The following is a 14,957-nucleotide window of genomic DNA, read 5'->3' as shown; positions in this document are numbered from 1 at the left end:
TTATTGTTGTTACGTGTTTAGCGCTTCATGCGAGGCCCCTGGTCATGGGCCGGACCGCGGGGGCGTTGACCCCCCCGGAACACCCTCCAAGTATGGGTAAATAAAATGTGTAGGGGGTCATAATTCCTGGGAAATGGAAGGTAATAAAAAGGAACAATACACAAATATGTGGAAAAAACTATGTACAGTTGAGAACTGTACATAAATATCTTTTTCCATACATTGTCGGTATCACCATACCATTTGTCAATACACGAATAACTCGCACATAATGAACATCAAAATGGTATACAATACCGACAGGTTGGTAGGTAAGACACATAGGCAACTTTATTCCGAAACGTTTCGCCTACACAGTAGGCTTCTTCAGTCGAATACAGAAAGTATTTAAGTCTCCGCACTGTCGCTTGATCTTCAGATAGTTCCTGACTATGGAACTGAACTTCTCCAGGCCGAGGGACTGACAACCTCAAATTCTACGACTTCAAGGGTGATGGACTGATTACATCGTCTTCACATCTCTGCTGTTCCTGCCTACTTTCTGTATTCGACTGAAGAAGCCTACTGTGTAGGCGAAACGTTTCGGAATAAAGTTGCCTACTGTTGCCTATGTGTCTTACCTACCAACTCGCACATAGGAGAGAGGAGCTTACGACGACGTTTCGGGATGACTTGGACCATTTACAAATGTGATAAATGGTTTAAAACCGACAAGCTGAAGATTGAGAGACATGCCACATATGGGAATCTTTATTGAAGAAACGTTTCGCCACACAGTGGCTTCATCAGTCCAATACAAAACAGAAGGATGTATGGAGAGGAGGAGTTTGAGGCTGAGGGACTGATTACCTCAAACTCCTCTTCTCCTTACACCCTTTTGTTTTGTATTGGACTGATGAAGCCACTGTGTGGCGAAACGTTTCTTCAATAAAGATTCCCATATGTTGCATAAGTGTCTCAATCATTTACAAATGATTCATCACACATTTACAAATGAACATTAAAATGGTATAAAATACCGACAGGTTGTTAGGTAAGACACATATGCAACAGTTAGGTATCTTTATTTCGAAACGCTTCGCCTACGCAGTAGGCTTCTTCAGTCGAGTACAGAAAAGTTGATAGAAGCAGAAGATACTTGAAGACGACGTAATCAGTCCATCACCCTTAAAGTTTTGAGGTGGTCAGTCCTTCAGTCTGGAGAAGAGTATTGTTCCATAGTCTGAAACAATAACAATGTTGTTTCAGACTATGGAACAAAACTCTTCTCCAGACTGAGGGACTGACCATCTCAAAACTTCAAGGGTGATGGACTGATTACATCGTCTTCAAGTCTCTTCTGCTTCTATCAACTTTTCTGTACTCGACTGAAGAAGCCTACTGTGTAGGCGAAACGTTTCGAAACAAAGATACCTAACTGTTGCATTGTCTTACCTAACACACATTTACAAATGGTCCAAGTCGGACCGAAACGTCGTCGTGAGCTTCTCTCTTTCATATGTACGGGTTATTTGTGTAGTGAAGTTAATAAGCTTTCGATCCAAGGAAAGGGAGGGCAGCAGCGTCGGTTGCTCCTCCTCCTCCTCCTCCTCCTCCTCCTCGGATCGAAAGGCTTTCACCGGCATCGAGGTACCTAACGTAATGGTAATTAACGTAATGTCGAGCAACAGACGCTTATAACAGTCGGAAGAAATAAATGGCATAAAATACCCAAACTTTGGACAAATGCAATATAATGCTATCCTTTATTGACAACTTGAAGATGGAGACACTTATGCAACATATGGGAATCTTTATTAATGAAACTATTCACCCAACGTTTCGGTGGCCGAAACGTTGGATGAATAGTACATGAGTATGTGCAAGAAAGGTACATTAGTATATATAGGGTGGAGAATGCGGTCCCTTATAGGTCCGTGTCAAGTACAACCCACCCAATATTCTCCACCTGACTCTCCACTCTATAAATACTCACGTACTATTCACCCAGATAGATCTGTTTGTGACTTGATAAAGTCCACTGTGTGGGCGAAACGTAGTCAATAAAGGATCGCATTATACTGCATATGTGTTTATATTTCCATTGTGTCGGTATTTTATACCATTTATTTCCACATGAGGAAGAGCCTTACACTGAGCGAAACGTTGTTCCTATAGAAGTGTGTTCTGCAACTCGTACCTTGGGTCTTTTTGATGGAATGTGGAATAGAAACATGGCTAGTTTTGTTCCCATTATGTAAACGTTGTATAGAATACAATAGCAGCAGCACTGTTGATGAATATGTTATGTAACTGTTGTATTTAATACAGTAGCAACACTACTGATGAGTCTGTTATGTAACCGTTGTATAAAATACAACAACAGTACACTGCTGAATAATCTGTTATGTAACTGTTGTATAGAATACAATAGCAACACATTGTATTAATGGTAGAATTACCAACAGTATGTTAAGTAAAAGGACACAAATGCAACTAACGTCACATTTCAATGTGGCAACGTTTCGCTCTCCAGGAGCTTTTGTGCATTTGTGTCCTTGTACTTAGCAGCACATTGCTTTCGAATCTATTTTTGAAAAATTAGATACATGTGCAACACCTGGGTATCTTTATTGTAGACGTTTCGCCAACCAGTGGACATGATTAGAAGACAGAACTATATGCAGAAGATGAGGTAATCAGTCCCTCAGCCTTGGAGTTGGTGTTGAGAGCGCCGTGGTCGTGAAGATTCTGGACCACAGGCAAGAAGGCTGCTGCTTTTATACTGGTATTGTATACCGTTCATGTACGAATCTATTTTTAATAAAAAAAGTACACATCGCCACATAGACACACACATGTACCTAATACCCAGATGGTACTAATTAAGTGATGGTGAATGTACTTCCTGCTTTCCAGCACGCTACCTTAGTGGAAACGACCGATGTGCTCACAAGAAAATGTATTTAAGACCATAAGAAGGCAGGAACATTGCAGCAGGCCTACTGGCCCCGTGTTAGGCAAGTCCAAGTCACCTTCTGGCCGAAGCCAGCCAGATCCATGTAACATCCACTTGGTATTAAACACTTTGGTGTCGTTGTTGTTTGGTTTATTAGGTTTGAATCCTGATGACTACATGTGAATCATTGAGGCTGCTTGTCACTTGAGCATCACCAGTCAGGCGTAAATTAATTTCAAAGTATGCCTGGTCACAGACCGGGCCGCGGGGGCGTTGACCCCCCAGAACTCTCTCTCCAGGTATACACTGAGAGTTATATAGCTTTTGGTGTATATACCCTTGACTCGACTCATTGCGGCTCTCTCTGTACTCTTAAGGTATACTTTGTGTATATACACTGAGAGATACATACTCTTAGTGTATATAGCCTTGACTCGACTTGTTGTGGCTCTCTCCACTCTTCTGAGCTCCCTTGAGAGAGAGCTTATATAGATCAAAGAGAAGCAAGAACGAGTGTTACATCTTGTCTGTCTTAATGTAAACACTGTAGGCAACTCCGCCACTGTTTGTAATGTTACAAACGAGTAAACAGCTGGTTTATTTACTCAGGGAAATACCTTCATCTCACTAAAGGCAAATGGCGTTTCAACAACTGTAAACTTGAGCATTCATGCATGTGATAAATCACTCTGTGCCAAACTACTATGACAGGTTGGCCTGCGTTAAGTTTGGCTCTAATGTTAGACGGGTTTCTTGTTCTTAATGTTGCATAGTAGTAGTATAGTAGTGTTGTGATAGTATTAGTTGTAGAAGTAGTTGTTGTATTTGCTGTATTGTTGGGATTTATTTTAGTGAAGCTGATTTTTTTTTGCTGTTTCCTGGGTGTTTTATTGTGTGTGGTGCACTTCCAGTTTAATGCACTTCCAGTTTAATGACTTGCATATTTATTTCTGTATCAACATCCGTGGTCCAGGATTTATGAAGATCTTACTGTCAGAGGTAAAATAGATACTGCGTGCATATAACATGTAAGGTATACCTGGAGTATACCTGGAGAGGGCTTCGGGGGTCAACGCTCCCGCGCGGTCTGAGACCAGTCCTCGTGGTGGATCAGGGTCTGATCAACCAGGCTGTTACTGCTGGCCACACGCAAACTGACGTACGAACCACAGCCTGACTGGTTGGGTACTGACTTTAGGAGGAAGTGCAGACCAAACCCATTAAAGAGGATAACACTGTCAGCATACGAGGTCCAAGGCTCTTCAGCATATTACCAGCAGTTATCAGAAATATTGGCGGAACGAAGATAGAAGCTTGCCCGAAGAAGCTTCCTACCACAACATGCCTGGTTAGTCGGCTTATAATGTATTGGCCTTCCAGCCACGAACACAAACAGCCTGAATGATCAGGCGTCCAACGGGGAAATCTCGCCTAAGGAAAACTCTTGAAACCGGTCACAGGTTTATTTCAGGTATACACGCAGGCAGGAGCACTGTTCAAGAAATACTTTTCCAATCCTCACTTGGGTAAAGTACATTAATTATCGTTCAGTATTTTATAGGAATTAAGAGTTGTGGCCAGAAGTTCTGGCTTCATATTACAGTGCCCTAACAGCCCTGAAATTTCAAATTTGTGTAGAGAACTTTTAGCATCAGCATTTCATAAGTTTAAACTATTAATTTCCCTTACTGTACTCTCTGGAGCGACCGTAGGTGAGACATATACATATTACAGTTTACCCTGGGAAGTGCTGGAGTGAGGAAAAGAGATTACAGAGAAAGGCAAAACTAAGTTGAACTGCGTGCTGCCAGCACCAACAGAGTAATTGCTCAGACCATCAACCGGGAAGCCATATTAACCAACAGAATGGACTGCGATGGAAATAACTGGTATAAAATACCCACACAATGGAAATACCAAAAACTTAAGCGGCATAATGTGTGTCCCGTTGGGTTCGGTAACGTGGATTGGGTAAGGATAATCATATAGGCAATAATGGTGTATAATTAAAGCGGAATTTATGGGAAGCGCCCAGCCTGACCTACGTCTCCTCTCCCTATCTTTTGACTGACTCACGAGATGGTTCCTAGGGGTGAGCGGCGTTCAAAACATGCTAAGGTCAGCTGTAACAGTGAATAACAAATGATTCACACAGACGGTTGGTAGTGAGTCACTACTACTGACACTGGTACTGGTACTGGTACTACTGACATGTGGTCCTTTATTGACAAAGTTTCGCCCACACAGTGGGCTTTGTCAAGTCACAGACAGATCTGTTTGTGACTTGATAAAGCCCACTGTGTGGGCGAAACGTTGTCAAAGGATCACATGCTGCTTAAGTGTTTATACTTCCAGAATGGACTACAGTAACCGGGCCATCAATTTTAAGCTGACTTCACCAACAAACCTCTGTTTTCAAGGGAGTACCTGGAAAGTTCATTGTAAGCCATTCCTGATAAACCAGACTGTGGTGTTTACTTCACTGAATTACTAAATGGTAGCAGACACAGTCTGACTGACCAAGTCTTTATCCAGGAAGTGGAAACTGGATCACGGGGACAGTGATCTCAGGCCTGGTCTCAGACCGGGCCGCGGGGGCGTTGACCCCCGAAACCCTCTCCAGGTAAACCATCATCGGCACACAGGTCAACATGTACATACAGTATGAGAGTGATTTACCTTGTCACAGTTTTTATGTTGGGTTATAACATTTCTGGGCGTGTGGGCGGCCATATTGGCGATTTATCGCCAATATGGCCGCCCACTATGGTTGATGGTTGTTGTTGACACCTTTCTCACAACTGATGCTTCACTCGGTGTTGGTAGACACCCTGCTAGTGTTGTCACCCCAGGGTTATGTTGGTAGACACCCTGCTAGAGTTGTCACCCCAGGGTTGTGTTGATAGATCCCGCCAGTGTTGTCACCCCAGGGTTATGTTGGGAGACACCCTGCTAGAGTTGTCACCCCAGGGTTGTGTTGATAGATCCCGCCAGTGTTGTCACCCCAGGGTTATGTTGGTAGACACCCTGCTAGTGTTGTCACCCCAGGATTGTGTTGATAGATCCCGCCAGTGTTGTCACCCCAGGATTATGTTGGCAGACATCCTGCTAGTGTTGTCACCCCAGGGATATGTTGGTAGATCCCGCCAGTGTTGTCACCCCAGGGTTGTATTGGTAGATCCCGCCAGTGTTGTCACCCCAGGATTATGTTGGTAGACACCCTGCTAGTGTTGTCACCCCAGGGATATGTTGGTAGATCCCGCCAGTGTTGTCACCCCAGGGTTGTATTGGTAGATCCCGCCAGTGTTGTCACCCCAGGATTATGTTGGTAGACACCCTGCTAGTGTTGTCACCCCAGGGATGTGTTGGTAGATCCTGCCAGTGTTGTAACCCCAGGGTTATGTTGGTAGACCCAGCCAGTGTTGTCACCCAGGGTTGTGTTGGTAGACCACCTGCCGGTATTGCCACCCAGTGTTGTGTTGGTATACAACCTGCCAGTATTGCCACCCAGTTTTGTGCTGGTAGACAACCTGCCAGTATTACCACCCAGGGTTGTGTTGGTAGACAACCTGCCAATATTACCACCCAGGGTTGTGTTCGTAGACAACCTGCCAGTATTACCACCCAGGGTTGTGTTCGTAGACAACCTGCCAGTATTGACATCCAGGGTTGTTAGTAGACAACCTGTCAGTATTGACATCCAGGGTTGTGTTAGTAGACAACCTGTCAGTATTGACATCCAGGGTTATATTAGTAGACAACCTGTCAGTATTGACATCCAGGGTTATGTTAGACAACCTGTCAGTATTGACATCCAGGGTTGTGTTAGTAGACAACCTGTCAGTATTGACATCCAGGGTTGTGTTAGTAGACAACCTGTCAGTATTGACATCCAGGGTTGTGTTAGTAGACAACCTGTCAGTATTGACATCCAGGGTTGTGTTAGTAGACAACCTCTCAGTATTGACATCCAGGGTTATGTTAGTAGACAACCTGTCAGTATTGACATCCAGGGTTATGTTAGTAGACAATGTCAGTATTGACATCCAGGGTTATGTTAGTAGACAACCTGTCAGTATTGACATCCAGGGTTGTGTTAGTAGACAACCTGTCAGTATTGACATCCAGGGTTATGTTAGTAGACAACCTGTCAGTATTGACATCCAGGGTTGTTAGTAGACAACCTGTCAGTATTGACATCCAGGGTTATGTTAGTAGACAACCTGTCAGTATTGACATCCAGGGTTATGTTAGTAGACAACCTGTCAGTATTGACATCCAGGGTTATGTTAGTAGACAACCTGTCAGTATTGACATCCAGGGTTATGTTAGTAGACAACCTGTCAGTATTGACATCCAGGGTTATGTTAGTAGACAACCTGTCAGTATTGACATCCAGGGTTATGTTAGTAGACAACCTGTCAGTATTGACATCCAGGGTTATGTTAGTAGACAACCTGTCAGTATTGACATCCAGGGTTGTGTTAGTAGACAACCTGTCAGTATTGACATCCAGGGTTGTGTTAGTAGACAACCTGTCAGTATTGACATCCAGGGTTATGTTAGTAGACAACCTGTCAGTATTGACATCCAGGGTTATGTTAGTAGACAACCTGTCAGTATTGACATCCAGGGTTATGTTAGTAGACAACCTGTCAGTATTGACATCCAGGGTTATGTTAGTAGACAACCTGTCAGTATTGACATCCAGGGTTGTGTTAGTAGACAACCTGTCAGTATTGACATCCAAGGGTTATGTTAGTAGACAACCTGTCAGTATTGACATCCAGGGTTATGTTAGTAGACAACCTGTCAGTATTGACATCCAGGGTTATGTTAGTAGACAACCTGTCAGTATTGACATCCAGGGTTATGTTAGTAGACAACCTGTCAGTATTGACATCCAGGGTTGTGTTAGTAGACAACCTGTCAGTATTGACATCCAGGGTTATGTTAGTAGACAACCTGTCAGTATTGACATCCAGGGTTGTGTTAGTAGACAACCTGTCAGTATTGACATCCTGGGTTATGTTAGTAGACAACCTGTCAGTATTGACATCCAGGGTTGTGTTAGTAGACAACCTGTCAGTATTGACATCCAGGGTTGTGTTAGTAGACAACCTGTCAGTATTGACATCCAGGGTTATGTTAGTAGACAACCTGTCAGTATTGACATCCAGGGTTATGTTAGTAGACAACCTGTCAGTATTGACATCCAGGGTTGTGTTAGTAGACAACCTGTCAGTATTGACATCCAGGGTTATGTTAGTAGACAACCTGTCAGTATTGACATCCAGGGTTGTGTTAGTAGACAACCTGTCAGTATTGACATCCTGGGTTATGTTAGTAGACAACCTGTCAGTATTGACATCCAGGGTTGTGTTAGTAGACAACCTGTCAGTATTGACATCCAGGGTTGTGTTAGTAGACAACCTGTCAGTATTGACATCCAGGGTTATGTTAGTAGACAACCTGTCAGTATTGACATCCAGGGTTATGTTAGTAGACAACCTGTCAGTATTGACATCCAGGGTTGTGTTAGTAGACAACCTGTCAGTATTGACGTCCAGGGTTATGTTAGTAGACAACCTGTCAGTATTGACATCCAGGGTTGTGTTAGTAGACAACCTGTCAGTATTGACATCCAGGGTTGTGTTAGTAGACAACCTGTCAGTATTGACATCCAGGGTTATGTTAGTAGACAACCTGTCAGTATTGACATCCAGGGTTATGTTAGTAGACAACCTGTCAGTATTGACATCCAGGGTTATGTTTGCAACTTGCAGAGCTGCATTTTAAAGCATTATTTTGTTTTAATTATATTCTGGGGGAAACTCCATGCGGGCCGCCAGCAGCAACAGCCTGGTCGACCAGGCAAAATCTAGACAAGCCTGGCCTAGGGCCGGACTGCTGGAGCAGGAAAACTCTTGAAACTCATCTACAGCCGGTAATTTACTAGGCCTGTCAGTTAGGCTGTTTGAACGACCTGCATACAGTCGAACGCAGGCCCTGCCCGTGTAGAATGTTTCCGGGGGTCGACGCCCCCCCGTGGCCCGGTCCCAGAGCAGACTGGTGGATCAAGGAAGGCCTAATCAACCAGGCTGTTACGAGAAAGTAGGAGATCTTGTGTTAAATACCACTGTCTGGATGTTATTGCTAGCTTCAGTTTTAATCATATATTCAAAACACAAAAGCGCGGGTTTTTTTTTATGGTTAGATACCTTTACGGGCCTTGAATTCTTCAAGGTTGGGAAGTAATTCAAGGTTTTTGTGGTAGAGTGGTGTGTGTTTTCTGGTGTGTTAAGTTTTTAGTGAAGGGTTGTGTGAATTACTGCGTAGTAAGTTAACCAGACTCGGCACAGAGTTGAAACATCATGTTAACAGTGTAACTGTATGTTAATGAAGAGTGTAAGTCTCCCAGCTGTTGTTGTAACAAGCGAGTAATAACCAACATCTTGCAGAGGAAACTGTTGATGATGTTTCGCTTCTTCTTTCACTATTATAAAGTTACGCCTTGTCAACTTATGTTGGTCGAAGACGAACCGAAATCTATGTGGAAAAGGACACGTATGTATAGTTTATCGGTGTAGTACCATACCGTTTACAACCGAACCGAAACCTCATTCGAAGTGTGGATTATTTGTATAATATATGCTTAACGAATCCCTAAAGTATGCTTGGAAATTAGTGTTCAGTAATCCAATTGACACCTGAGAACTAAAGACCCCGATAATTACTCCACTAACTCTGCCCGCTCTACAGGTTATATATCTAACATTAGTGCAGATACTTCAGACTACGAAAAAGAAATAGGCAAAATAGCCATGCAGGCAGCACTCAACCTGGTTCCTAGATGTCAGTATTTGTAATTAATTACAGAGTACCATTAGCACGAGCACTCGAGTGTTGTTAGGAGGAAGAACTTAGATTCGGATGATATTCTATAGACATTAAAAAGTGTATACGCTAGTAGCTCTTCCTCCCAGTGGAGGCAGCACATCACAGACTAGTAGTCCTTATCCTAGTGAAGGCAACACAACATCACAGACTAGTAGTCCTCATCCTAGTGAAGGCAACACAACATCAGTGAAGGCAACACAACATCACAGACTAGTAGTCCTCATCCTAGTGAAGGCAACACAACATCACAGACTAGTAGTCCTCATCCTAGTGAAGGCAACACAACATCACAGACTAGTAGTCCTCATCCTAGTGAAGGCAACACAACATCACAGACTAGTAGTCCTCATCCTAGTGAAGGCAACACAACATCACAGACTAGTAGTCCTCATCCTAGTGAAGGCAACACAACATCACAGACTAGTAGTCCTCATCCTAGTGAAGGCAACACAACATCACTGACCAGTATTCCTCATCCTAGTGAAGGCAACCCAACACCACAGACCAGTATTCCTCATCCTAGTGAAGGCAACCCAACACCACAGACCAGTATTCCTCATCCCAGTGAAGGCAGCAGACCTGTGAGACATCTCAGACCAGTAACACTAACATCAAACGTAAAAGTACTCTTAAACGCCTACTTAGTATTTTTTATGAAAAGACCTACACAACCCAATTCAACATGCATTTACAGCAGGCAGATCTTGTTTGTCACAACGTAAATTATTATGACAAAATCGTTGAGGCTTCGTAAGAAACCAGAACGCTGATGTGGTCTCCAGGGTTTTTGGAAAAACACTTTACAAATGTGACCACGAAGTGATAGCCCATAAAATGAGGTTAACAGGTATAACAAGGGAAGTTGGGAAATGAATATTCATGTTTCTAACACGCAGAACACAGAGAGTGGTAGTAAAGGAATCAATAAGCGAAGTAAATATTTCAGTACCCCAAGACACGGTCCTGGTGCCTCAACTTTTTCTAATCGTCACTCCTCATAGCAGACAAACGTAACACTGTGATGTAAATGATTCAGAAAACCGACAAGTTGAAGAATGAAACACTTTGTGCAACATTTGGGAATCAAACGTAACACTGACAGCTGCTATACCAAGGTAAGTATAACAGTTGTCTTAGCTGAAGATGCAGAATATTTACACCCGTATATCAGCAGACTCTTAATATGGGAAACGAAAACACAATGCTCAGTGGTGGCAAATTTCAGTTGATTATATATGTAAAGAAAGAAGAACTCAGAACAAGCTAGGAGCAGAGAGAATGTAAGAAATAAGTAAAAGAATTAGAGAGGGTGGTTAGTGTGGGTGTGAGAGGAGGTGAGGGTAGTTAGTGTGGGTGTGAGAAGAAGTGGGGGTGGTTACTGTGGATATAAGAGGAAGTGGGGGTGGTTAGTGTGGGTGTGTGTGAGAGGAGGTTGGGGTGATTAGTAGAGGTGTAAGAGGAGGTGGAGGTGGTTAAGGTGTGTGTGAGAAGTGGGGGTGGTTAGTGTGGGTATGAGGAGGGGTGTGAGAGGTTAGTGTGGGCGTAAGAAGCGTGTGACTTGGAGTAAGTGTTGGCACTGGTATGTCGGGTGGTGGGCGTGGGTGGGTGAAGGCGGGCGGGTGGTTGGCACAGTGTCAACACCACCACTCACCACACCAGCTGAGCAAAAACAACCTGTTGCACCCAGTGCCTCCCCTACTCTCTCTCTCTCTCTCTCTCTCTCTCTCTCTCTCTCAACAGAGAGAGAGGTTATGCAGTGTTCAGCACCATGAATATTTAATGTGTCATTCCGTTAGGTTAATATACATTAACTTTCATTTATGTATAATTAACCCACAGTAACAAAATGACAAGAATAGACGCCTTCCGTCTGGCAGCACAAGACATCGAACGATATTAGAACGTAGCTATTCCCACGCACGTGGGATGAGTTGCCGGCACACAGCTAGGCGATGAGTAAGGCACATGTGCAACACCTACGTGTCTTTATTACGATGTTTCGCCAGTCAGTGTCATTATCAGGTCAATAAAGAGGATACCTTCTCCAGGTATACTCCAGGTGTTAAAAGGTCTTGAAATTGTACTTGAGCGGCTTTACCTGACTAAAAGGTCAGCCACTGGTTAGGGAAACATCGTGATAAATCTAGCCAGGTTCCTGACAGGGTACAATACCGTGACTGGAACAGTACACAAATAACCCACACATAAGAGAATGATGTTTATGACGACGTTTGTCCGACTTGGACCATTAATTAGTTATGCTTGTGACTAGTTAATGGTCCAAGTCGGACCGAAACGTCGTCATAAGTTTCATTCTCTCATGTGCGGGTTGTTCGTTGACGGATCTTAATCACATAGATGACCCGCTTAGCCAGGTGTTGCACATGTCTTGTATACCATTAGTGCAACTATACAACAGAGTACACATGCAGTACCCAACTGTTATACAATTGAATACACAAAGTGCACATGCAGTACTCGTGTAGGACGTGTGGGCCAGCAGGATGCTACTAAAAACAGCCTCATTGACCAAGTAGACAAGCAAACCGTAACCGAGGTCAGACTACGAAGGTAGATTATTTTAATTTAAGCACTAAATCTTAAACGTAATAGATCGGTGAGGGTAGAAGAGCCCTGGAGATCAGTAACGGTGGGTTATGTACCACCTTTAATATAGCATAATCAGCCGCGTTTGTATTTTACGAGAGCAAGAAAGCATGAGACTGGTGAGCGAGCATATATATCTTGGGACTACCACTCCCGGTGCAGCTGTCCTCAGCGCTCTGCTCCAACTCTTGTTATATATATATACCTCACCTCTCGAGATTAATAATATAAATATACCTTGGCATCTTCTTATGGAAAGAAAATATCGCGGTTGCTCTCCTAGGTGGTGTTTCTCTCTCACCTAGGCTTGTTTGTGTCTCACTTCGCTTGCTTGTGTCTCACCTAGACGTGTTTGTATCTCGTTCAGAAGTGTTTGTATCCCATATAGATGTTTGTGTCACCTAAACGTGTTTGTTTCTAACTTACCTAACTTAGCTTTTCAACCAGCCCGGCCTTTATCCAACTTTCCTTGTTGAGTTCATGCTCAACCAGGCTGTTGCTGCTGCTTTCGAAACACTGGTCCATATAACCAACACAGACTGGTTGATCAGGCACTTCCCAGGGGATCAGTGATCTAGTTTCCACTTGACGACTACACTTGTTCCAGTAATATTTCTAATATTTGCTAGCAGAAGCTTGAAGAGTCTGGCCCCAGATGTTGACTCGATGTTCCGTTATTGTGTCCGTGGCGCCTCTACTTTTCACTAATTTATTCACTCTTCTCTCATATCTCTCACATCAGTCAGTTGTCATGGTAATGTGTAGCTTTGGGGCCTGACCCTCCAATATATTCCAGATGAATATTCATTCCAAGTAGAGTACTTTGAGGCATTCCCTGTAGTTTATATGCTTAATTAACTGTGCGGGCAGTCAACAGTTTATGTACAATTACGGTCTCTGGTATTTCTCCTGCCTTTAACAGAGCCATGACCACAGAAGTAGCCTAGACAGGAGGGCAAAAGTTATATAAACTTAGTACCATACCTGAAGTTTACCTGGAGATTATTACTGGAGTCACTTCTCCCATGGCGCAGTAGTACCCTAGGCTTACTGGTTGATCATACGATCCATCAAACTGTTGTAGCTAGCCGCAACCAATCCAACATAGGCACCACAGTCTGGCTGATCAGGTACTGTTTTCAAGAGAAAACTTATCCAGTTCTTTCATAAAGACGGCTAAGGCATCTGTTGGGAATTTCCCACATCTATGAACGAGGATGTTGAAAAGGTCTTGGTCCCGTTACACTTCCTGAGTCATCTCTTAATGTACTCGTTACATCCCTCCTTGTCAGTGGAAGTATTTTGCAGTCTGTCGAGCTTCTTGTTTTCTTAGGTGTTAATTTTAATGTGCAGATTTGGATCTAATCCCTCTAGAACTTTCCAGGTGTAAATTGCAATGTAACTTTCTCGTCTATGTTACAGGGAGTACAGTTCAAGGGCCTTCAGGCATTCTCAATAATTTAGGTGCTTGACTGAATTTATACGAAAGAATGAAGGGTTCTTGTACATCCAGTCCTGAGATTTCGCTGGCTTTGAAAGGTGCTGTTAGTATGCAGCAGTAGTCCTGTCTAGATAGGACAAGTAATTTAATACGTATTATCATTGTCTTGGCATCTCTTGTTTTGAAGGTTTTTGTTATCAAGTCTGTCAGCTGTAATTATTGAACGTTAAGATATGACATTATCACTCCCAAGTCTCTCACATTATTCTTAAGTTCCGTTGAGTGATTCCACTTTGTTATACGCTCCCTTCCCAAAGCGGAGCAACTGAAATTTGTCCTCATTGAACACTGTATTGTTATCTTTGGTCCAGTGGAAGACTTGATTTATGAAGGCTTGGAGATTTGCTGCGTCTTCAGTGACTGCCACTATTGTATTCTAGTTCCATTCGTTGAGTTATAGCCCTTGGCCCTGGTGCCTTAACTTTTAACGGCCGGATTTACTGATTCCTGGTCTCCAGGGCCCGGCCGTACTTACTCCTGAAACTGTGATGTATTTTGTGTCTCATGGAGAAGTGTTTCCTGTTGCCAGCTACTGTCAGAGGGCCATCATACCGTCTGACCCCGCCACCTGCCACCCTTGAAGCCGCCCACCTGCGCCCCTGTACCCTACCCACTGCCCTTGTACACTCATGGGGCCCATCCAATACTCTCACAGGACCAGGGGTGAGTGATCTCCTTCCCTCAGAATAACCACGTAAGCTCAGGGTGAAAATAGCCAGTGTTGCATGCTTTCACCCCCCTCCCCCTCTGTAGGAAATGTTGAGCTTATAACCCTCACCACACCACACCCACCCCTACAACACTAACCCACCACACCACACCCACCCCTACAACACTAACCCCACCACACCATCCCCTACCCCGACAACACTAACCTACACCCACTTCACACTATCCTCTATTCCCACACCATTAACCTCCACCCACATTTCAACCCCACCACTACCCCTGGCTGCCTTCAAGAGGGAGCTGGACAGATACCTATAGTTAGTGCCGGATCAGCCGGACTGT

The sequence above is a fragment of the Cherax quadricarinatus genome, chromosome 45, assembly GCF_038502225.1.
Source record: "Cherax quadricarinatus isolate ZL_2023a chromosome 45, ASM3850222v1, whole genome shotgun sequence".
NCBI classification, from domain to species: Eukaryota; Metazoa; Arthropoda; class Malacostraca; order Decapoda; family Parastacidae; genus Cherax; species Cherax quadricarinatus.
This window is presented reverse-complemented; position numbering follows the sequence as displayed.